The following is a 23,991-nucleotide window of genomic DNA, read 5'->3' as shown; positions in this document are numbered from 1 at the left end:
GGCCTCCATGTAGTGTTTTACCAATGGTGCAGTAGCATTCTTACATCTTATTCTTGAACGATGTTCGCAGATCCTTATGTGGATGAGTCTCTCAGTTTGCCCCACATATCTTAAGCCGCAAGGAAATTCAATTATATATATCGCATTTTTGATTTTGCAGTTTGTCAGACTTTTGAGGCTCCATTGTCTATCATTGATCTTAAAGTCTTTTATCCTTTTTGTGAACTTACATGCGGTGCAATTTCCATATGGAAAATGTCCTACTACAGACCTCAGGTTCCATAAGCCCAGTCTGGGCGCAGGGCTGGAAAATTTGGAAAATTTGGAATGTACCAGTTGATCTTTTAGATTTTTTCTCGCTTGTATGTGAAGCGTGGTATCGGTTTGTTAGGTAAACATAGTCTGGCGAGTGCCCAATGTTTGGTTATTGACTTCCGAATCAGAGATGTATGAAAAAGAAAAGAAATGGCGGTGCTGGAAATCACGTTAAGCACATAATTAAAATGGTCCTTGGACTGCTGCCTGAGTGCATGGCGGAGTTGGAAAAACGCTAGGTACCATTAACTTACCATACTTAGATGCTGTTAAAGAGTATGCATACTTTTTTTGTGCAGCTAGGGGTCGCCCTAGGTGTGATGGTCGCTGTGGAAAGTCTCACAGATGGACGAAGTCAGCGTTTGGGAAAACCTTTGTTGAAAGCGCTGGTCTGCGTGGACATAGATGCGGCGCTGGATGCTCGCTGGAGGGCAGGATAGTGTGACAATGGGTATTCTTCGTGATTGCCTGATGGGCAAATGAAGCCTGTAAAGTAAGGGCAGGTATGTAAGGAAGGTAGCTCTGCTGGTGTAAAACACGGACATTCAGGGAGAGAACGACCTTGTTAAAAAACCGCCAGAATTGTGTTGGGCAGATCAATTCTTCATTGAGGCCACGTTCAAAGGAGTCTACTCTGTTGATCCATTGTGCTTCTTTTTGTAGAAAACTCATTGTCAGACTGGTCACTTCGGCATGCATTCACTGTGTTGCACATTCTTGTAAATCTACATAGGACAAAGTTCAAGTCAGCCAGTACTCTGTTTCTGGTCTTGTTCCATTCAAAGTGTGAGGTTTGGTGTTGTGCAGGTTGGGAATGATGAGGTTGTTTGGTGTAATTCCTCATCTACCTTAGCCTTCTATTGGCCTATCCATTCTCTGCGCACGTCAATGGATACTTAGTAATGGTTAGGGAAATATGCAGGTATGATGATGGATGCATGCATGCAGTGTGCACATCTGCTCTTCATGCATGCCATGCTATGCTATGTTTGGACACCCCTCATGGCCCTGTGGTTAGACTCACCCAGCAGACAGGTTGCCTGTGCTGTTAAGTGCCACCCCTCAAATTCAACACTCTGCATGGCCCAGTGGTTAGACGCACCCACCAGACAGGTTGCCTATGCTGTTAAGTGCCACCCCCCCAATTCAACACCCCTCATGGCCCAGAGGTTAGACGCACCCAGCAGACAGTTTGCCTATGCTGTTAACTCCCCCCCCAATTCAACACCCCTCATGGCCCTGTGGCTACACTCACCCAACAGCCATGTACGTTGTCCAGCTGTCGTGCCATGTAGCTGGGCAGCATGGAGTTGCGCAGCACCATGGAGTCATGTGTGGAGCCTGGGAATCTTGCGCAGCAATGTGTGATTATTTTGCGGGTATCGCACACCATCTATACATTGAGGGAATGGTACAGCTTCCTGTTGCAGTACACTACCTCCACAGCATGCCGGACAACCAGCTCCACATGTGTACTGTCGAGCGCACCTATTACGTTAGGCATGCCTGCAAGTGCATGGAATGCTATTTTGGTTGCATTCACCTCCTCCGCAGTCCCTGGTAAACTAATGTGGTTGCGTACATGGGACAGAAGTTCATCTAGTACCTGGGTGAGCAGACGGGAGAAACAGGTTTGGGAGATTCCATGCAGCCGACCCACTGTGTGCTGATAAGTGCCTGTGGCAAGGAGATAGCACAATCACTACCATCAGGAAGTGGGGGTGGGGGTGGCTGTCCGGATGTTGATTAGGCTCACCAGGTATTCATGTATGAGGTCAACTATAGTGGTGATGGTGTCCCTGTCCAGTCGGTACAGGGTGTAGATCTGAGCGGGGGTGAGAATGAATGGGGAGGCCCTTAGGCAAGGGATTGGTGGCTGCATGCGGGGTACAACCGCCTGCACATTGGGTATCTGCTGGCCCATGATGGCCCTCTGTCTTCTGCACCTCTGCTGCATCCTCTGGCTCACTGCCTACTCAATGAGTAGCTGTGCAGGCATGTCCTCCAACTCCATTACTGATAGTGCTAATGGCAGCATTGTGGATTTGGAAGGGGTGTGGTGTGTGGGAGGGGTCCTTTTGTGCTGTGCCACAGTCCATTGCCTCCACCTGTGCTGATTGTGTGCACTTGTGTCAGGTTTCTACACACCAGATTCCTATTAACACCTGGTCTGCGATGCCGGTGTTTCCGGCATTATTGTATCCGTTATTACCGGCATGTCCATGCCGGTGGTTGCATGTCCATGCACCTCTTAATGTGGACTTACTTACGCCATGCCGGTGTCACTGGCAGGGCTGCCGTGTGTCAACGCTGATCCCTGAAATGGTGTGGCCGGCCACAGCGAGCCCCTGCTGATGCCGGTGACATCGGCTTTGCGACTCATACTACTCCGGTCCAGTAAAGGATACCAGTACAGTAATACCGGCAACGATATTACCGGATCGGCATACGTGTAATGAGGCCCACGTGTTAATTTCTTTTCCTATGCCAACGATACACAGATTCTCTTTCGACTCAATGTCCCTGTGACTGACCCCCCCCCACAGAATCTGAAGGACTGTCTTTCAGCAGTTGGTGTCTGGATGGCCAAAAACTGGCTAAATTAAATGGAGACAAAGCCGAGATGCTACTGGTTGGCTCCAGCTATGCATGGCAATCTTGGACTTCTGGCCTACCTCCTTTGGCCCCTGCTCCGAACACTCCTCTGCTGTTAAGAGCATAGGAATTACAATTATGTCCTCAGGCTCCAGAGAAGCTAAAATCTCAGCAGTCTGTCAATCAGGCTTTGCAAAACTTCAAGTACTTAAGAAGGTTCTTCCTTTTCTTCTGACTGACTCCAGATCAAAAATGTTCAGAGCTTCCATTTTGGGATCAATTGACTACTGTAATGGTATCTATCTTGGTCAACCTGAAGTGTTGCTTCAATGTCAACATCTACAGACTCTTCAAAACTCAGCAGCTCAACTTGCTCTGAATGCCCCCCGACTGGCTCACTCCCAGGATCTTCTCCGCCACCTTCACTGGCTCCCTGTGAGGAGCCGAGTTGAATTTAAAATCCTTTTCCTTGTTCACCGGGCCACCCACAATGTTGGGGCTGAGTTTCTTCAATCCAAACTCAGACCCTATAAACCGAGCAGACCCCTTCGCTCGGCCAGCCAATCACTGCTCACCATCCCTCGATTCCAGCAGACCCAAGCTGGGGGGAGGTCCTTTTCTGTGCTTGCCCCTCCACTGTGGAAAGCCCTTCCTTCTGAGATCCATAACATTTGCGACTTTACCACTTTTCATAAACATCGCAAAACTTTTCTGTTCTAACTCCTCGGGTCTGCAGTCCTCTCATTCTCCTCTCTTGGCACCTTAATGCCTTTTGGTCTTGTTCGCGCTCTATAAGTCTCAGTACAATACAATACAATACAACTTAAGAAGATCTGGCTCAAGTCTGAGGGGGCTAGGGAGGCCACTCCAGAGGGTGGAGCCTGCCGAGAAAAGGGATATACCTCCAACTCTCTGCTTGGAGAAGCATCTGACCTGCAGAGCGGTGGAGCGAGAGAACCGAAGAAAGCTGGATGTAGAGCGGTCCGAGGCCCCACAGAGACTTGTGGATGATGCAAAGGGTCTTGAATTTGATCCTTGCATTCACCGGGAGACAGTGGAGAGATTTTAGGGCTCAAGAGATACAGTGCCTGGGCTTGAGGCCAAGGATAAATCTCGCAGCCCTATTCTGGATTAGTTGAAGAGGGCAGAGGGAGTAGAGAGGCAGCTTGAGGAAGAGGCTGTTGCTGTAGTCCAGCCTAGACTAGACCACAGCTCTGGAGAGATTGAGCTTCTGGGGGACGGTGAGGAAAGGGAGAATGCCTCTGAGGAGTTGGGGCTGAAAGTTGGACTTCTTGGCAAGGTTAGTGATGTGTGGAGAGAAGGAGAGAGAGGAGTCATACCCTGATTGATGTAGGACGATGTTGCGATGATTGGGTGCACTCCTTCCTATAGCACCAAGTGTCCAGGATCTGCTGTGGAGACGCTGCTTCCCCCTCAGCACATATAGTTTGCTGTGTACCCCAGGGGTCCTGTATGTCCTTACTTCTTTTCAATCTTTACATCAGACCCCTATGTTGTTTTATGGAAGAGATAGGGACTTCTTTCACCAACTATGCTGACGATACTCAGCTCGTTCTGGAAATCTCTGGTGACTATGGGCTGGATGTGACAAACCTAGAGCATATTTACACGGATTGAAACATGGATGAATGCCAACTGGATGTGCTTAAACGGGAAGAAGACCAAACTGTTGACATTTGGATCACCTCAGGCCAAGATATCAGTCTTTTACTTTACTTTAATCCATTTATAACGCGTACCATGGACCCTGAGGCTTAATGGCGCACATGAAACATGCAATATGTGAAAAAACAGGATAGAAATACAAACATTTGTTTTCATACTTTTTCTAAATATTGACGTAGAACTCAGTTCTCTGAGATCTGGCAGCAGGGCGTCCCATGCCCTAGGTGCAGCCATAGCAAACGCACAATTCATGTCCTTGCTAGATTTGCATGCCAGCATCTTGAGCTGGTTAGTGTTGTTAGACCTAAGGGTCCTTACACTTGATTTATCAGTCAGTACCTCACTCAGATAGACTGGCATGGATCCCAAGAGACATCCATGACTGCAGTATCTTGGTATCCAAGAAGGTTAAAACACTAGGTATTCACCTCGAGTCTTATCTTAGCTCTGAAGCCTATGTCATTCAGACTGCCAAAAACTGCTCTTAATATCTTCGTCTGTTAAGGAACATCCTTCCTTTCCTCTCAGAGCCTTACTGTGCATCCTTAGCTCAGGGCACAATACTATCCAGATTGGTTTATTGTAACCCCCTTGTGATTGGTGCTAACAAAATGTGCCTGCAAAAACTGCAAGTTACATAGAATGATACTGTGTGTATTGTTAAAAGAAAATCAAGGAGAGAACATATCACTCGGCAAAACCTACATTGGCTCCCTGCCTCCGCACACGTTCAATTTGAGACAGGTGTTCTTATTCACAGATTTATTTTAATGGAACCATTCCAGCATATTTCAAGAGCATGGTGTCACCATATGAGCCAAAAGAACACTCAAATCCTCAACCTTATCATTGGTCAATGGTTTGGGAAAAGTTTTCTGAGTAACTTCGGCTAAATATTGGAACGCTCTCCCTTTGGCACTGAGACAACAAAATAACATCAGAAAATTCCATCAACAACTAAAAACCTTTCTCTTCAAGTAAAACCACTTTGACTGCTCCCTGGCTCACCTAACTTTACTGTCCCGCCTTTTTGTCATATTTTTGTGCTGATGTTATGCGCCCGATGCCTGTGTGCCTTCGGCACTGTATAGTATACATAAATAGATAATAATAATAATAATAATAATAATAAACAATAAAAGATTACCCCAAGGTTTCTTGTCTCACAAGAGGGTAAATGGTGTGGATCCAAGGAAGGTGGCCAGAGAGTGGAGGGGAAACAAGGAGCAGGCGTCCCAATGAGAAGGATCTCTGTCTTACTGGCATTAAGGCAGAGATCTTCAGCAGAGCGCCATGTGTGAATAGCAGTCAGGCAGTCAGGTATGAGAGAGGAAGGAGGGGAGGAAGAGGATGAAAGCTTAAAAGAGAGTTGTGTGTCATCAACATAACACTGATTAGCAAGAGGATAAAGCAGCATGCAAAATAGAAGGAATGGCTCACTCAGTGCACTAAGTGAGTACCCATAATTGTATATCAAGCAGGCACCATTTAAAGGTGCATCATACAAACACTTACAGATACAATCTAGTAGCATATGCATTTACTTTTTATTGTATCTATTTGGGTCTAGGTCAACACCATTGAGAATTATAACCCCTCCTGATAAACCGTCGATAATTATTTGACGGAGAAACTCGTGTCGAGGGAGAGATTGAAATGTACACAGAGATCAAAAGCCAATTACGGGTCTCACCAAGAGATATTGTGAAACATTTTCTAAATCAAGTCTGAACTAAGAGATACAAGAAGACTACAAACCAGCCATCACAACAATAGGATTGTGAAATTGTAACAAAATTCAGAAAAATGCTTTTTTACAAATCTGTGTATTGTAACAGATTCTCAATGAATGATTATCAATGTGGCTCAAGACACCGGTTCTGTCTCCTTATTTTCTAACACTGGAAGTGGAAAGAGAAGGAGGAGATCAATTGGGCCAAAGGGGCAAGGTAAATGTTGAAGAGCCATGGCGATAGGATAGAGCCCTGATGGGCCCCACTGGCAGAGAGTGAGATGAGGAGAGGAAAGGGCCCAATTGCACTGGGGAGCGTTGATTTGAAAGGAAGGAGATCAGCAACGCCAGTGCCGGTCCGTGATACCTAGGGTATCACAGAGACAATTTAAGAGGATGGTATGACTGGCTGTGCCAAAGGCAGAAGCAAGATCAAGAAGGATCAGAACAAAGATAGAGTTTGAATACAGGTTTGAGAGCAGTTTCCGTGCCTCTAGATGCATTGAAATAGCACTGGTGGTCGTGGAGGCAGCCAGATGATTCTGTGTGGAGGGTCAGTTCGGGGATGACCAACTTCTCCTTAAGTTTGCCCAGGAAAGGAGTGATAGAGATAGGGTGATAGTTTGCTGGGCAAGAAGGGTCTGCAGATGGCTTTTTTAGGAGACGGTGCACAATAGAGCGTTTGAGGGGTTGTGGCAAAAGAATGGTTACAGAGGTCAGCCAAAGAAGGGGCGAGAGAGAAGACATTGTCCCTGATATCGCTGGAAGAGAAGGAGAGAACCTGTTTGGAGGAGACTTTCATAGAGAAGACTACTCTAGAAACCTCATCCGGTACAATGAGAGAGAAGGAGTAGAGTATGGGCAGAGCCAAGGGAGGCAAGAGAGGAGGGTCATGGGGAGGGGAATAGATGACAGTGAGGACAGGATGTCCTGGGTTTTAGTGGAGCTGTGGGAGGTCAGTGCCGTGCATAGGGCATGGGAGGGAAGAGGAGGGGAGGATACTGCAGTAGGATTGGCAAGTTCAGTTCCTTGCAGATTTTGAAAAGTTCAGCCGCATTATTGGTGGCCCCAGTGATGCAGGCTTGGACAGGAGCTCTCTTCTTGGTGTGGATGGTGAGACGATATTGACTTTGGAGCAGACGGCTGGCCAGTTTGTCAGAGGATGAATTTGAGGCCTGCCACTTCCGCTCTGCAGCTTTGCACTTGAGTTTCAAAGCTGCCAAGTCAGAGTCATACAAAGAGCTGCATTTGCATGCAGGCTTTATGTGGATCTTCATGACAGGGGCAAGGATGTCCAGAGTGTTGGAGATGGAGAGATGGAGGTTAGCTAGTTCAGAGTCGGTAGGAGAGTCAAGGGCAGTGGCAGTAGGAGGGATGAAGGTGGCGGCAAATGGAGCGACTGACACACGCTTCATCAGTCGAATGACAGAGAAGGAGACTGGCAGTGCGGGCATATGCAGCATCAGGGGGCCAGGGAGCTCAAGATGGGAGGAGAGGAAAGAGTGGTCAGACCAGGAGAAAGGAGTAGTTAGAGGGTTAGAGAGAGGGATGTCTGTTGAGATGAGAGCTTCCAATGTGTGTCCAGCAGAGTGGGTTGGGCCAGAGGGAAGACTTTGGAGGGAAAGATAGTCACAGAGGTTGCGAAAGAGTAAAGTGGCGAAGTCTGGACAGTCAAGATGGATGTTAAAGTCCCTGAGTAAAAATGGTTTGGGGGAGGAGGCTAGGAGAGAGGAGTAGAGGTATTCCCATTCTGAGAGGAAAAGGGGGCTAGGTCCAGGAGGTCTGTAGATGGTGACGAGAGTGAGGGAGAGGGTAGAAGAGATAGACAGCCTACAGATGAGGAATTCAAAGGAGGAGTAGGGTTGAGTGGGAATGATGGTGGCTGGAACCCACTCAGGGAAAATCAGGACCACTCTGTCCCCAGACCGGGAAGGGGAGCCTGGGGTTTGACAGGATCTTGTAGCCTCCAGGGAGAAGACTATGGAAGCAGTGACAGAGATGGCTTTGAACTACGTTTCAGTGAGAAGAAGGGCATTCAATTCAAGGTCTTCAAGGAGGTGACAGATGTCAGAGGAGTGTTTGACAGCGGAGCGAGAATTAAGGATAGTTACGTGAAGCTGGTTGCCCCCTTTAAATGTTTTCAGAGGGGGGTACAGGGGAGAAGTACCACCACCGGAGGGGAGAATTGAGGGGGGATGGAAGATGATGCGGTGGCAGGAGAGGGAAGGAAGTTGAAAAGAGATGATAAACGCCTGATCAGACATAGGAGGTTGGGCTGCGAGCCCTGGGCCATGATAGTGCCATTGCGATAGACATTGATGATGCACCTGGATGATGAGAAGTGTACCAAGAGCCCTTCCCATCTGGTACCACCATTAATGGGTGAGGAAGAGAAAGGGGCGAGGACAGAAGCCATATGGGCAGTCCATAGGTCAGGAGAAGAAACGACAAAGAGTCTTCCTGGAGGAAGCATGAACGTAGGTGTCGGCTATGGGCAGACCAGGGTTGGAGACCAGGAGAGTCTTCTTAAAGGTCTTCCTTCCAGGCTTTAAGAGAGAGGGAGGATAGGTGATAGAGAGCAGTTTGAGTAGAAGGGGGAGATAGAGAGTACCATAGGGACGAGGGGGTGGAGGTGTGGGGATGGGGATCAGAGAGGTGAAAATGAGAGGAGAGGGAGAGAACTGAGCAGTGCATGACAGAAGTCTCCAGGCAGACTAGCAGCCAAACAGGAGCAGAAAGAAACAGCACTAAACAAGAACGCAGGGGGGAAAGCAGCAGGTAAAAAGGGTGCCTAGATTTGAGTTACAAAACAGTCACAGACACGCCAAATGAATGCCTGAAATCAAGGAAACATTCGGCACAGAAAAATGCCCAAATTCAAACATCATTTAGCACAGAAAAATGACCCAAATCAAAGATCATTTTGCACAGAAAAATTCACAAATTCAAAAATCATTTAGCACAGAAAAATGGCCCAAATCAGAGATCATTTAGCACAGGAGATGTGGCGGGCAGAAACGGGGGATTCTTGGGCTTGAGCAATTCAATGTTTCTATTTTGTGGCAAAAACCAGTCTCCTGAAAGAGGTGCATAAGGCACTTGACAAGATAGTGGGGATTGAGGCAAAAGGCCGGGTGGAAATTCAATCTACTATTATTCACCACTGTAAACGGTTGAACGAAAAGGAGAAGGAAACAGTGCAGTGAGCGCAACCATAGGAAACAAAACTGGTTCAAAAGAAGTTAGCAAAAGTTGCATTATAGGGGGCTGTGACAGCAATACAGACAGAAGGGTCTACCGACTTTAGGGCGATCAAGGCAGACTTGCACGCAGTACTTGGGTGAGGGGAACAAGGGTGGCCAGATGGGTACCAGCCTCAATTTCAAGGTGGGTTTCCAGGGTGATTTCAAATGGGGAGAGGGGGATTTTCGAGTGCCCGTGGAGGGTGAGGAGGATTGGGAGGTATGGGACTGCGAGGAGGAGGAGGAGGAGCAGGTCAGTGTTGGACGTGTGGATGCATGGGCCATTTTTCAAGGGAGTGCAGGAGTAGACAGGCATATGCATATCCCCACCAACAGATGTGCCCTTATTCTCAGGGAAGTCCAGTGTAATTTCCTCAGTCATATGGACCGATGCCCCGACATCCCCTTATGGTGTGCCAATGCCTACAGCCCCACATGTACCCCCACCAATTTTTCTGTAGTTTCCCGCCCCAGGATCTAGTAATGTGCCATCATATGCAGTACATCGGGGCAGCAACAGGGCCCCCACATTCCGAATAACAACACAGTTCTGAATCGTGCAGTGACTCAATATCACGGAGCAACTGTGGTTGGAGTGAACCCCTTTGTTTTTCTGAGGACAAACACATACCCGGATTAGGACAGCCCACAGAGAGCCTTAGCATGTCCAGTTCTATCGGTTACTGCCGACCCAGAAGAGGAATCATTGGGAGGCGTGGAGATAGCAAGCAAACCATTTATCTTTATGGTCGATACAGGTGTGACTAAATCATGCATTAGTGCGGGAGGATTCCCTTTGTCAGGTGAGGTCATGGAAATGCAGGGCATCTCTGGGGCAGTACAATAGGTCCCTTTTAAAAAGAAATTACCCATCAAAAAAGGGTGCAGGGAGGTAAGTGGCCCCTTGTACTCTACCACAACCCCAATCAATTTGTTGGGAAGGGATATCTTGAGTAAGCTCAACATGACCATCTCATTCACAGAAAGGGGTGTGGTCTGTTCTACGCCTGTATGTTTGCTGTGAGTGTTATGTTGGCTTTTGCTCGCATTAGGTTTTGAGTCTGTGGCAAGAGGAATACCAGTGGCCCCCAACTTGTTCTTATATGGTATCACTATATTGCTCAGTGCTGTGCCACAAGTGGCAAACAAGTACTGGCGAGTACCCTCAGAGTTTCTGTTCAGAGCTGCCCATCTTGAATAGACAGGATTGTTCTGATAGTATTTGATTCCAACAAAGGGGAATGGTGCACGGTTTTGTACATTGATCCTACAATACCAATGAAAAATATTTCGGATGAGGAGTTGTATGAGAACAGGGAAAATGAGGGAGAAATATTACTGTAAGTGTGTGTTTGTTTGTTTGTTTGTTTTATTCATATAGCGCTCCCCACCCAAAGGTATCTGGGCGCAAGTTACACTTGGGTATGTACATAGAACAAACATATAAAAATACAGGTGAAATACATTACAGAGGGTATATGATACATCAGTTAGCAAAACAATTATAGTAAATATGGATGAGGTATCTGGGCGCAAGTATGCAAGTTGCACTTGGGTATGTACATAGAATAAACATATAAGAATACAGATGAAATACATTACATTGGGCTTGGGTATTTACATAGAATCAACATATAAGAATACTGGTAAAATACATTACATTGGGGTCACTTAGAGTACAATTATTGTAAAACATGGATGATACAATGGTTGGTGGTTTGTATAAATCCAAAATCTGCAAAGAGTAAGTAGTCATCAGGAGGTGATCAGGAGGCTAGGATCAGGAGCTGCCTCTGAGGAAATGATTCTTGACAGACCAACCCGGTCTTTAGCTTATTTCGAAAAGTCCAGTAGGTTGTCTCAGTTCTAAGGTCAGAAGGCAGAGCATTCCAAAGCTTGGCTGCTAGGGCCGGAAAGCTTTTCCCCACAGATTGTTCCAGTTTATATAGTGGTATGATGATTTATTTGATTTGCTTTGACCTGACTGGTCTATCAGAGTGGTATTTAGGGCCTCATTACACGGTAGGCGGTAAGGGTTTACCGGTACCGGCATTTTACCGGTACCGGTAAATCCTTACCGCCTTACTACGAGGTCCCTTTACGGGTTGGGGAATTTAACGCCTGCTTTTTGCAGGCGTTAAAAACCAACCCGCAAAGAGACCAGGGAGCTAATTACGGTACCGTAATTTGCAGTGCCATAATTAGCACCTTCCCCATTCCCATAGAGCCCTATGGGGCAAAAATGGGAATGGGGAAGGGCAATGGAGGAAGGGGGAATTACCGCCCCACCAACCTTGGCATAGGGCAGTAATTCCCCTTTCCACCAAGGCGGTGCCGGTATTTTACCGGCATGGACCAAGGTGATAATAGCACCTTGGTCCACCGCCATCCGTGTAATGAGGCCCTTAGTGAATTTGCAATTTAGGTATTTTGGACCAAGGTTGGCTAGGCACTTATGGGTGAGGGAAAGTGTTTTGTAGATGATTCTGTTCTTCACAGGGAGCCATTTTACATTCTGTCTGGCGACTGTGATGTGGTTTGCTCTGGGTATGTTAAGGGCGGCTCTAAGAGTGTTATTTTGGAGTACTTGGAGTTTGTTGAGGTTACACAGACTAGTTCCGTTGTATAATATGTTGCAATAGTCGAGTTTCGATAAGATAAATGCTCTGGCTAGGATAATGCAGCTGTCGGGTGCCAGGAAGGGTCTACAGGCTGTTATAAGTTTGGTTGTGTAGGCAACTCAGGAGGCTGTGGCATTGATTTGTTTAGTGAGGCTAAGATTGGAATCTAGGTATACTCCAAGAGTGTTGACTGATTTGGCCACATGGATGGTGTTGTTGTCAATGGTGAATGATTGGAATTGGCTGGGTAGTTTGTTCAGGCGGTTTTGAGAGCCAATTAATAATAGCTCTGTTTTTTCATCATTCAGACAGAGGCCGTGAGTGGCCATCCCTGCGTGAATGATGAGGTCAATATTGTTCAAGAGTAGGGAGTCAGCGGTGTATGAGCCTGAGAGCTGGATGAGAATCTGGGTATCATCTGCATAATTAGTGTAGGTGATACCCAAGCTGTCTAAATGATCGAATAGTGGCTTTGTAAAGATATTATACAAAGTGGGAGAGACACACAAGCCTTGGGGAATCCACATAAGACTGTGCAGGGTCTGCTGTAGCTGTGGTAGAGAAGACTTGCATAGTCCTGTTTGAGAGAAAGGATTGAATAGAGGTGGTGGCTTTAACCGAGACATGAGCACCAGATGTAAGGTTCTTGCATAAAACTTTGTGGTTGACCAGGTCGAAGGCAGCAGAAAGGTCAAGCAGGAGGAGGAGGGTGTTAGGCAGAATCCTGTGCAGTGCCCTTAGGGACCACAACACACAATTAAGATCACAGCTGGCAATACAAGTTTTACCTTTGGTACAAGCCTGTACTACTATGTTAAAGTGGTGGCAGTAGCGGAGCAGCCAGGCTTATCTCAAGAGTATATGAGCAGTAGCAGGGATTACATAAAGGGACCACAATTACTGTGACTCAAGCACACACTGACTCAAGGTTTCAGGTAAAAAAATATAAGTACATTTATTTTTAAACCGTTTGTTATAAACACAACACTTCTATTAATTCAAAATCACACGTAAAATACACTACAATCAACCAATTCACTTTGGTACACTCTAACTCAAGGTAAGTACCCTATGTTTTAACTGACCGGTGTTATGAAACAAAAGACGTTACCGGCAATACGTATGCGATCACTTTTTGACAGTAATGACAGTTTGGTCTTACTATAGAAACGCGTATCCGCGGCAAGAAATGTTACCGGGCAAAAACACACTTAGCACCTGAGTTAACCAGAGAGAGCTGAGGGCAAAAATCATAGGCAAAACTTTTGTCAAGGCAGACAGAATCAGAGAACACTCGTTGACAGAAATTCAAGAGTCAATAGGCTGGAGCCAGTGTCAAGTGGAACCGGGTTCCTGTTGTCGAGGATCACACAGTCGGACAATTCAAGATTCAACGTTGCCAGGAGTACTTAGATATTGTTGACAGAGGAAGCAAAAGTTATAAGAAGGAGGGAAGACAAGGGAAAGCCTTGGAGGCGAAGAAAAGGGATTCACCCTAATTCCTCAAGCAGAACACAGTACCTTATTGAATGAAAAAGCTGGTGCCACGGCAGTCGTCCCTGGTAGTTTCCTGCAGACCCACGGTTCCTGGAGCTTCGGTACGAAGGAGGACGTCTGGAGGGGTCTGCACCACACAGGGATGAGGCCAGCAGCAGCGACGGTGAATAAAAGGTGCGCTTCTTAAAAACAGGAGAGACTCTTCAGATGGCTATCCGGACCACTACGGCAGTGTGCAGCAAATTCGACCAAGAAGAGGATCCTCTGGCTATGGAAGATGAGCTGGTTATCCCCACCAGGCTCAAGGGAAGAAGACTCCAGACTGGATCTTCTCTTGTCATTGAAGGGTAGATAGCTCAGGACTGCAGCAGGGCTTCACTGGGACGGGGTAGTTGCAGCAGCCGTCTTCTTCTCCGCTTCTCTTCGGTTCCTTGTAGTTCCAGTGGCGACTCTGACTTCTAGCCCAAGAAACCTGCCTTTTATGCAACAATCCCCCATTCACACAGCCTGGCTGTCAATCACGCAGCAGGGGGGTTGTCCAGCCCGGACAACCACCTCAGCCAATCATGGCAAAGTGCGACTTTGGTTTCCTAGGATACCAGGTTCAGGGGGTGACTACACCCCTCCCTCACATTCAGCCCACCTAGACACCCAGGCGCCTGGAGGAGGGCTTCTTGGCAGAAGCCCGCCAAATGCAGTGAACAAAGAAGGCAAACCTGGTTTGCCACGCAAAGTAAAACACAAGAAGGACTTTAACAAAAAGAAATGGCGAATAAACCCAACCGGAGCCAAAAGAAAAAGTATTTGGTCAAGCGGGTTTAAGTTCGAGGCTAATATGATAGCCTAAAACAATACCACGTTTATATAGTATAATTGCGGTAGAAAAGTTGGGTAGATACCACTGCCACCAGCCAAGTCTAAATGTTAAAACAGTGAAACAATGCTCTAGGAGGTACAGATAAAAAGGGCTAAGGATTAACCCTTTCCGGTACTCCATGTAAAATGGGGTGTACTGGATCTGTGGTTAAATGACTAAGTAAAGTTAATGGCAACTTTACCCTTTTCTGGGGGGCAGTAGTCAGCCTCAGAAATGGAGTTTGTGGGAAGTCTAAAAGACAACCCTGAGTCACTGCACTGAGGGTGCTGTGTAACACACAAAAGAAGGGGGCTACTGAAATGGTGTACTCCAGAGTCCACTATCACAAAAGCAGATGAAATACACATGGCAAAAACACAGGTAAGAGTGGGAAAAGAGGCACACTCTTACCAAGTGAAGAAAATAACTCCAGAAATCCAGCAAAGCTGCTGGGGGACTCACTAGGTGAGGGAAATTAGCCATAAAATGAGAATTCTCCCTAACAGAGGGCAATGTCTTCTTTGTCCTTTATCGCATCCATTTGTGTTTTGAGGTCGATGAGAGCCGTTTCTGTACCATGACCTGGTCTAAAACCAGATTGGCGAAGGCCAAGGAAGTTATTCTTTTCAAGGTGTTTTTGAATTTGGAGGCACGCTGCCCTGTCCCAAATTTTGACCGGAACGGTACCGTGGTGATGGGTCGATAATCGGTAGGTGTGTTAGGGTCGAGTACAGGTTTATTTAAGAGTGGGCGGACCCAAGCATCTTTGAGGTTGGTAGGTACTGTGCCGGTTTCAAATGAAGCATTTATAAAGGCCGTGATGAAGGCCGCTATATCAGCTGCTTCCTCCTTAACAAAGGTGGGCAGGCAGGAATCTCCCTGCCATTTAGAGGGTTCGAGGCTTTCAATGATGTTAATGGTTTCTGACAGTGAGACAGGAGTGAACTGAAAAGGAGTGGTCCGGTTAGTGGTGAATTTGGAAAGGTTGAAGTGTTTGGCTTCAACAGAGAGGCTACGTTTTTTAGCGTCTATTTTATAATGGAGGAGCTTGATTTTGTCTGGAAGGGCTTTTTGGATGTCAGAGCACCATTTGGTATCTTTGATGCAATGTTCATCTGGTGTCACAGGTGTTTCCAATTCTTGGAGAATAGAGAAAAGTTCTTTAGTCTCGGATTTAGCATTACTGATTCTCAAGTTATAAGTATTGCTTTACGTTTGGTGAATCGCATTTTTGTAGTTGGTAGAGGCTAGTGCAAATTTCTCTTTGTTGAGGCAGAGTTTTTTTCCATGCCCCTTCAGCTGCTCTTCAAGTGGGGCTAATTCATCTAAGGCCAGAGAAAGGGTATGATTGTACAAGTATACCAACATATCAGGGTTGACATTGTTGTAATTCTGTGGGGTGATGATGGGGTTAAGTAGCAGGACTAAAACAAGACGGTCCGCACTGCTGTGGGTTCAATTAATAATTAGTTTGAGTAACAAGTTATTTGTCAGGGTGTACCACAAGGGTATCACTCAAATGTATAGGCTGTAGCAGACTCTGAAAGCAAACAGTGTAGTCTGATGATTGAAAAACCGTAAAAAATATTTATTTAACAAAGAAATAGTTGTGTAAATAATACATAAACTAAACATAAAGCAATATAACAAACATATAAATGCTGGCAGGAGTAAAATTGTTCTATATCCTGATAGGATATAGAACAATTTTACTCCTGCCAACTTTTTTGAGAACAACGTGTGCAGTGGCCCAATATAAGCCATAAATAAGAATATTAGCGGGGATCTAGGCCACCATACTGTTGGCAGTTTGTTGTCCAGTTTCTTTTAGAATTCTCTTTTGTCTACTTTGTTCAAAAGTTTGAAGAAAAACCTATATTTAGTTTTTTGTGTTTGGTGTCTCTTGACTATTAACCTTCCAACCATCGAACAAATGCATTTATATGTTTGTTATATTGCTTTATGTTTAGTTGTTTATGTATTATTTACACAACTATTTCTTTGTTAAATAAATATTTTTTACGGTTTTTCAATCATCAGACTACCCTGTTTGCTTTCAGAGTCTGCTACAGCCTATAAATTTGAGTGATACCCTTGTGGTACACCCTGACAAATAACTTGTTACTCAAACTAATTATTAATTGAACCCACAGCAGTGCGGACCCTCTTGTTTTAGTCTAGTTCTTAATCCCTCTCGTCACTGCTTATGGGATAATTCCCCCCTTTTCTTTGGGGTTAAGTAGCAGGAGCATCTTATCCCCTGTAATATTCTTTTTATTTCTAGTCGGTGCTGGTGGTGCCATGCTGGGGATGGAGATGGTCAAAGCATTTCCATTGTGAAATAATGATACAGTACAGACAAACAAGTTACTTACCCCTGGTAGCATTCTTTCGACTGGATGTTCCTCCAACGTATTCCTCATCTTTTTTTTTTTTTTTTTTTATTTTATTTATTTGTATATGTTCCGTAAGCGAACTTTACAAAAACAAGTTGCTGCAAAAAAAGGAAAGAGTCTGAGTCACTGCTACTCCTCATGGTGGGCCCCTCCGGCTGTTATCATTTTCATGGTGTGCTCCAAGATTTTTGTGGTTGCTAGGAGCCACGATGTGCGGTCTCCTCCCATCAGTCTTGGCCACCAGGTATCTTCGTCCCACCCTCTGTCGTCCCCGGTTAGGTGTTTGAAGTAGGATGCTCTCAGAGTTACAGTTTTTGAGCAGACCAGCAGCAGGTGTCTGATTGATTCCGTCTCCACTCCGCACAGGCGGCATTTGCTTGAGTCCACTAGTCCTCTGATGTACCGGATTTCGTTGGTCTCTAACAGATTCAGTCTTATTCTCAAGAGCGCATTTCGAGCCCCCCTGTTGGGGAATTTCTGCAGGTATTTCATCGGCTCGTTGAGTTTGTTGACACATGGGGGGAGGTGATGAAGAAGTTTGTTCTTAAATGCTGTATCTTGAGTTTGAATCCAGTCTAGATCTTTTAGTTTCTGGTAGACTCTCGTGGGATTGGTGCTGAGATCGAAATCCGAACACTCCACCGATTCCAGTTGGGCCTTGTTGAAATCTTTCCAGTCTGTCAGCATCTTCACCTTACCAGAGTGGATTTCTTTGTTGAGGAGACCGTAGATGTGATCACTGTCGTCCGTTATACATTTCCTGTATAGCCTGAGTGTGTTGATATTTACAGTTGTCTTTAGAGACAGGAGGCTCAGCTCGACATGTAATGTCCAGCTAAAGCTGCTTTGGGAAAAAGGTTTTCAGCAGAGGGCTCCCTGCATCAATGGCGTTGAGTCGATGTCCCTCAAAGGCCTCCGTCGAGGGCGATGTCATCGGAGGGTATATGTAGCACATGCGGCACCCGTTGGCCTCAGTTCTGTTTTTTACACTCCCTGTGTAGCCAAGGTGCCCATAAATACAGGCATGACAGTACTCAGCCTTGGTGGAACGGAAGCTGTAATAGCATGGGAAATTCTAGAGAGGGGTAGGTTGGGAGGGCGATGAGGAATATGTTGGAGGAAAATCCAGTCGAAAGAACGTTACCAGGGGAAAGTAAGTTGTTCTTCGAATGGATTGTGTCCGCCAACGTATTCCTCATCTTTGACAGACTCCCAAAGCAGTATTATGATTGGAGGAGGGTGTAGAATGTATAAATGAAGCATTTTCAAGGGTAGAACAAAGTACTGCCTTGCCAAAATCAACCTCTTGAGAAAGGAAAGCTTCCAGAGAATAATGCTTTGTAAACGTGTATATTGATGACCACGTTGTAGCATCACAAATATTCTTAATAGAGACCCCCATTTGAAGGGCTGTAGATGTAGCCATGCCCCTGGTGGAATGAGCTCGCAAACCTTCAGGAGGGTCTTTCCCTGCCCTCCTGTAGCACTCAGAAATTGCCAAGATTATCCACCTAGATAAGGTCTGTTTGGTGACAGCTTGGCCTAGTTTGAGTCCTTTATACCCTATAAATAGCTGGTCATCAAACTGGATTTTGGATGTTCTTGAAATGTAAAAGATAAGTGCTCTTCTAGGATCTAATCTACAAAGTCTTTCTTCCTTGTACCAGGCTGAGGTGGAGGGTAAAAGGAAGGCAAGACAATTTTCTGGTTCAAATGAAAATCTGAAATGATTTTCGGCAAAAACGAAGGTTTGACCTTCAAGACAACGTTGTCCTTATGGAAGACTGTAAAAGGGGGCTTTACTGACAGTGCCTGCAACTCGCTCCCTCTCCGTGTTGATGTGAGAGCAATCAATAAGATGGTTTTAAAGGTTAATAACCTTAGCGGACAAGTGTGCAAGGGTTCAAAGGGTGCACACATTAGGAATTTCAAAATCAGACTTAGGTCCCAAACCGGAACCGGGAAAGGAGAAGGAGGGTACACATTAGTGAGCCCTTTCAGAAATGGAGTCACCAGTGGTATTTTGAAATAAGAACATTCCTTTGACGAGTGCATAAAAATGGACAGCGTCACCAGGTATCCTTTAATGCTACCAATCTGAGCCCCAAATTGGCCAAGGATAGAAGGAAAGATAAAACATCCAGTGTTTTACACAGAAAAGGATCTACATTCTTTTCCTTGCACCAGTTGCAGATCTTATTCCAGTGGCAACGGTACAAAGATGTTGTTGCTGGTCTTCAAGCCGAAAGCAAATTCTCCATAACGTCATCTGAGAGGTCACAATCCTTATATCTTAGCCTTTCAGAAAACAAGCATGAAGGTTGAGAGTGTTGACCTCTGTTTGGAGAACCAGACCTTCCTCTCGCGAGAGAAGATCCTCTCTTTGTGAAAGACATATTGGAGAACAGATGGACATGTCCAGAAGGTCCGGGTACCACGTCCTCCTGGCCCAATCCGGGGCAATTAGGATCATGTGTTTCCGGAACTTTGACGGGGACTGGATGAAATGCGTACAGGAGTGGAAACTCCCAGTCCACCACAAACGCGTCTCCTAGAGCTCCCCTTGGAGGAAATTCCCTGCAGCAGTATGTTTTGCACTTCCGGTTGACCCCGGTCGCAAACTCTTGAAGGATTTCTTGAGCTAGTTCCCATTCGTGGGAGACTGTGCTCTGCCTGCTCAGAGCATCCTCCGCCGTGTTGTCCTCTCTGGTTAGGTGAACTGGGTATCCCTACAAAATATCCCCACTAAAAATATCGCTGTAAATAATGCCGTTTGTCTCACCATAGGCAATAGTTTTGTGGGTGACCATTTGTGGGAGCGGGGGTTGTGGGGTTTCCCCTGCACATTTTAAAGTAATGCAAGGGTTGCAGGGGTGTCCCCCGCAGGGTCAGTGGGTCAATATCACTGCAAAAATATGGCAATATTTTTGTATCGCAATATTTTTGCGAGGATATTAACACATGGAACTGTGAACTGCTGATAGGGAGAATCCTTCTTGAATTGCCCAGTACCAGAGATGCATTACTTCTCTGCACAGTGGTAGTGACCCTACACCTCCTCTCTTGTTGAGGTAGTACATGGCCACTGTGTTGTCCATGATTATTAGGACATTCCTACCCCGTACAGAGGGCAGAAAGGCCTTCAGTGCTACTCTGATTGCCCTCAGCTTCAAAAGGTTGATGTGTAGTTTGGACTCTGATGGAGACCAACGACCGCTGATTATCAGATCGTTGGCATGGGCTCCCCACCCCGTGAGTGAGGCGTCCGTCACTACTGTAATCTCCCACCATGGTTGCCAAAAGGGTTCTCCCTTCAGAATATTTTGTTTGCAGGCCCACCAGAGAACAGAGAAGATCCTGTGAGACCCTGTTTGGAATCTGAAGTCGGTCAGACATCTTTCCTGAGAACTGGGCCCATTGTGTTCTTAGAGGCCATTGAAGGGATCTCATTTTCAGGCGGGCCACTGGCACCAGTAAAAAGGCAGGATGCCATGAGGCCGAGCAACCTCAAAAAATCAAAGGCTGGAAGATTCTGGGCACTCTGAAATTTGGTAACCATCTGGAGGATGTCTTGAGCCTTCACCTTGGGTGGCAAGCTCTTTCCCAAGGATGTGTCTAGTACAGCTCCGATGTACTGGAGCTTTTGGGAAGGTGTCATGTGGGACTTCTTGTATTTGAGGGAGAAGCCCAGTCTGTGAAGAGAGTGGCAGGTGACTTTGAGATGATCCAGAGCTTGTTCGGGAGAATGTGCCCTGATCAGCCAATCGTCCAGGTAGGGATAGACATGAATACCCACTCTCCTGAGATTTGCTGCCACTACCGCCATCGGTTTGGTGAAAATCCTCGGGTGGAGGTCAGCCCAAAAGGCAGAACTTGAAACTGATAATGGGAACTGCCAAATGCGAACCTCAGGTATTTTTTGTGCTTGGGATGGATTGGCGCATGAAAATGAGCATCCTGAAAGTCCAATGACACCAACCAATACTGGAGTTGGAGGGACTGAAGGATCTGAGAAAATGTGACCATCTTGAACTTGTCCTTCCTGAGGAACTTGTTCAAGTATCGTACGTCCAAGATGGGTCTCAGTCCTCCGTCCTATTTGGGGATCAAAAAATATGGGGAGTACCATCCCTTGTTCCTCTCCGCTACAGGTACTGGTTCTATAGCACCTTTCTCCAGCAGATTTAAAACTTCCTGCACAAAGAGCGATCTGGAACCATCAAAGCGCGGTTCCCCGGTGGATCGTTCTGACGTCTTCTTATAAAAGGAAGGCAGTAACCGTGGGCTGCGGTTTCCAGAGCCCTAGCATCCAAAGTAATGTCTCGCCATTCTTCTAGATGCAGAGACAGTCTGCTCCCCACTGGTGAACTGTGACTCAAGACCTCAAAGTGGTTTTGTGGCGGCTGCTGCAGAAGCCGATGGTAAGGAGGCTGCTGCTTGAGCTGGCTTAGCACCTCTATCTCGTCCACCACAAGGAAATCTTTTCTGGCCTCCTTGACCTGCCATTCCTCTCACCCTTCCAACTGAGGAGTAGTAGCAAAAAGATCTACCCCTCCAACGTTGTCCACTAGGACGAAAAGGCTGAGGTTGCCAAACCGCAGTGCCTTAAGATTTGGCCGCCGCCTTTGAGGTTTGCAATTTCTCAAGGCTCTCGTCAGCCTTGTTGCCAAAAAGATGAGACCAGTCAAAAGGCATGTTGAGAAGCCGAGACTGCACATCCTGTGCAAACCCCGACTTCCTCAACCACACAAATCTGCGCATGACAGTGCTGGTAGCCATGGATCTGCTGATGCTATCCGCAGTATCCATTCCTGATTGAAGGGATTCACAATTAGCTTCCTTTAACAATAGCTAAGATGCCATCCCTTTCTTTTCCTTCATGGATGTGCTCTGCCGCCATGGATATGCAATCCCACAGAGTGTACAAAAATCTTGCCAGGAGTTGTCAGATTTCAGTGCCATGCTCCCTGCAGAAAATACCTGTCTTGCACATCCATCTACACGCTTGTCGTCCATATCAGGAGGGATCGTAGGGTACGCTGCCTGTTTTGATGTGGCTGTAGCTACCTGCACCACCAGACTCCCCGGAGTGGGGTGTTTCGACAGATAGTCGGGGTCACTACTGGAAGGGCAGTATTTTTTGGTCAGATTCTTATTAACTGCTGGATTGGCAGCTGGAGATTCCATATTTCGCGCTTTCTGATCCCTCTCGCAACTCTGAAATGGTGCGCGGTTTACAACAACACACGGTCGCAGCTCACTAAGCCTGAATCGCTTGTGCTGAATTCAGCGCCCCTGGTGCTGCAGGGATACTTCCACGCCCATCAGTCCATTTTTCTCTAACAGTGCGCCATGCTCTGTGAGCACTCATCGCCAATCATGGACTAAGCCATCAGAACACAGTTGCCAAGAGCCAGAATAGTGACCAAATTTGTTAAGCCCTCTGGCAGACCGGCACACAGATATTCTCTCCACTGATGGTCACGTGGACCTCAGATGAGCTTGCACAGAGGTTCACCTATGCAGAGACTCCCCACGGATAACATCGAAGCATTGTGTATTAAGAACACCTGTTGCCGCTTACTGGGAAGCCTGAAAACCGCAATTGATGCACGTCCTTTCCCCTTCTCCACTCACAGTCTGGAACCAAAAGCACAAGGGTGACACAATCTAGAGGCCCAGAAGAAGGCGCCTTACCTGGAAGCCGAAACATCCCTGAAGCAGGCCCCATCACCAGCCTGCTGGCAGCTAAAATCTGGGAAGCTTTTTCCCGACGTACACCAAGGATTGATCATTACTAAACTACTGCGAAACACCCCCTTCTCTCTCTTTAAAAAAAAAATAAAAAAGGAATTAATCCTATAGGACATCAACTTAGTTGATTGTTCCCCTGTACTTTGAACATCCTCCGTACTTTGAACATCCTCCTTTCTAGAACTACTAACAGATGTAAGTTGTTCATCATTAGATTTTTACATCGTTTGTTGCTTTTTCTTTTTCTATTCCTTTTGAAAAATTGCTATTACTGAGTTCCATCAATGCACTTCAACAGCCATATTGCAATTTATTTTTTCTGATTTGTTTGAACTCAATGGATGGTTCTTTCGATTGTAAAGTAACGTCCTTTCTGTCTGTATGTAAATAATTTATGTCACACAATTTTGAGACCAATGTTCAACTTTGATGTAGGCCTTCGGATATATGCATACTGCCTTTGTCTTTCTTTTGCATAGCTAAATGATATGTATCACCTTAATTGTCCTATTATCATTTTACTTCATAACATGTAATTAAATTCATGTACTTTTTTGATACCTATGAGACTACGAATAGGACTGTGATTTATTCCAAACTAGCCTCAGCACTTTATTGTATGTGAGTACTATAAAAAAAACTCTAATTGTGAGTCTTTGGTGATTTCTTACAACACCGATAAAGCTATATCGGAATAATATAACATATAACATTAAAGGTATGTTCTAATTCAAAACCGGCGGCTATCATACCCCCTGGTAATACACTGTTGTACACAGCCCAATGTACTGCCATCAGGGCTCACACCTTACGTTAAAATACCCTTTTTTATAATGCCACATGGAAGGGCAAAACAGGGACAGTCTGCAGACCCTTATCCAAAATATTGGTTAGATCATCTTGTTCATAAGGGAGAGGTGGTCTACTCCATCCCATGTACTCTACAACTTTGGACATAAGTTATCTGTATGAAGCGTCCGCATGTTCGCCCGGCTCAGGTCTTCCAATCTCCAGTTCATGTGAAGTATGAACTCCACATGCAGACTGTAAGTTGTCATACAAGTTATTAATTCTGGACTCCTCTGATATAAAACATTCTGACACATTGAGTGTCCCATATTGCAACCCAAAAGGAGCATCTTCCTCATCAGAGCGTTGCTCATCTTCATAAATTGAAGTGAGTGACTTGAAAAAGTCCTTTTTGGGGAGAGGAGTATACATTTGGTCAGGTTTGGAAGTTATAGGCTTTGATGATGTTGAAGGCTTCATTGATGCCGACAAAGGAGGAGCACTAGGC

Source organism: Ambystoma mexicanum, chromosome 11 (assembly GCF_040938575.1).
Source record: "Ambystoma mexicanum isolate Mex_15411 chromosome 11, UKY_AmexF1_1, whole genome shotgun sequence".
Taxonomy (NCBI): Eukaryota; Metazoa; Chordata; class Amphibia; order Caudata; family Ambystomatidae; genus Ambystoma; species Ambystoma mexicanum.
Note: the sequence above shows the minus strand (reverse complement) of the source record.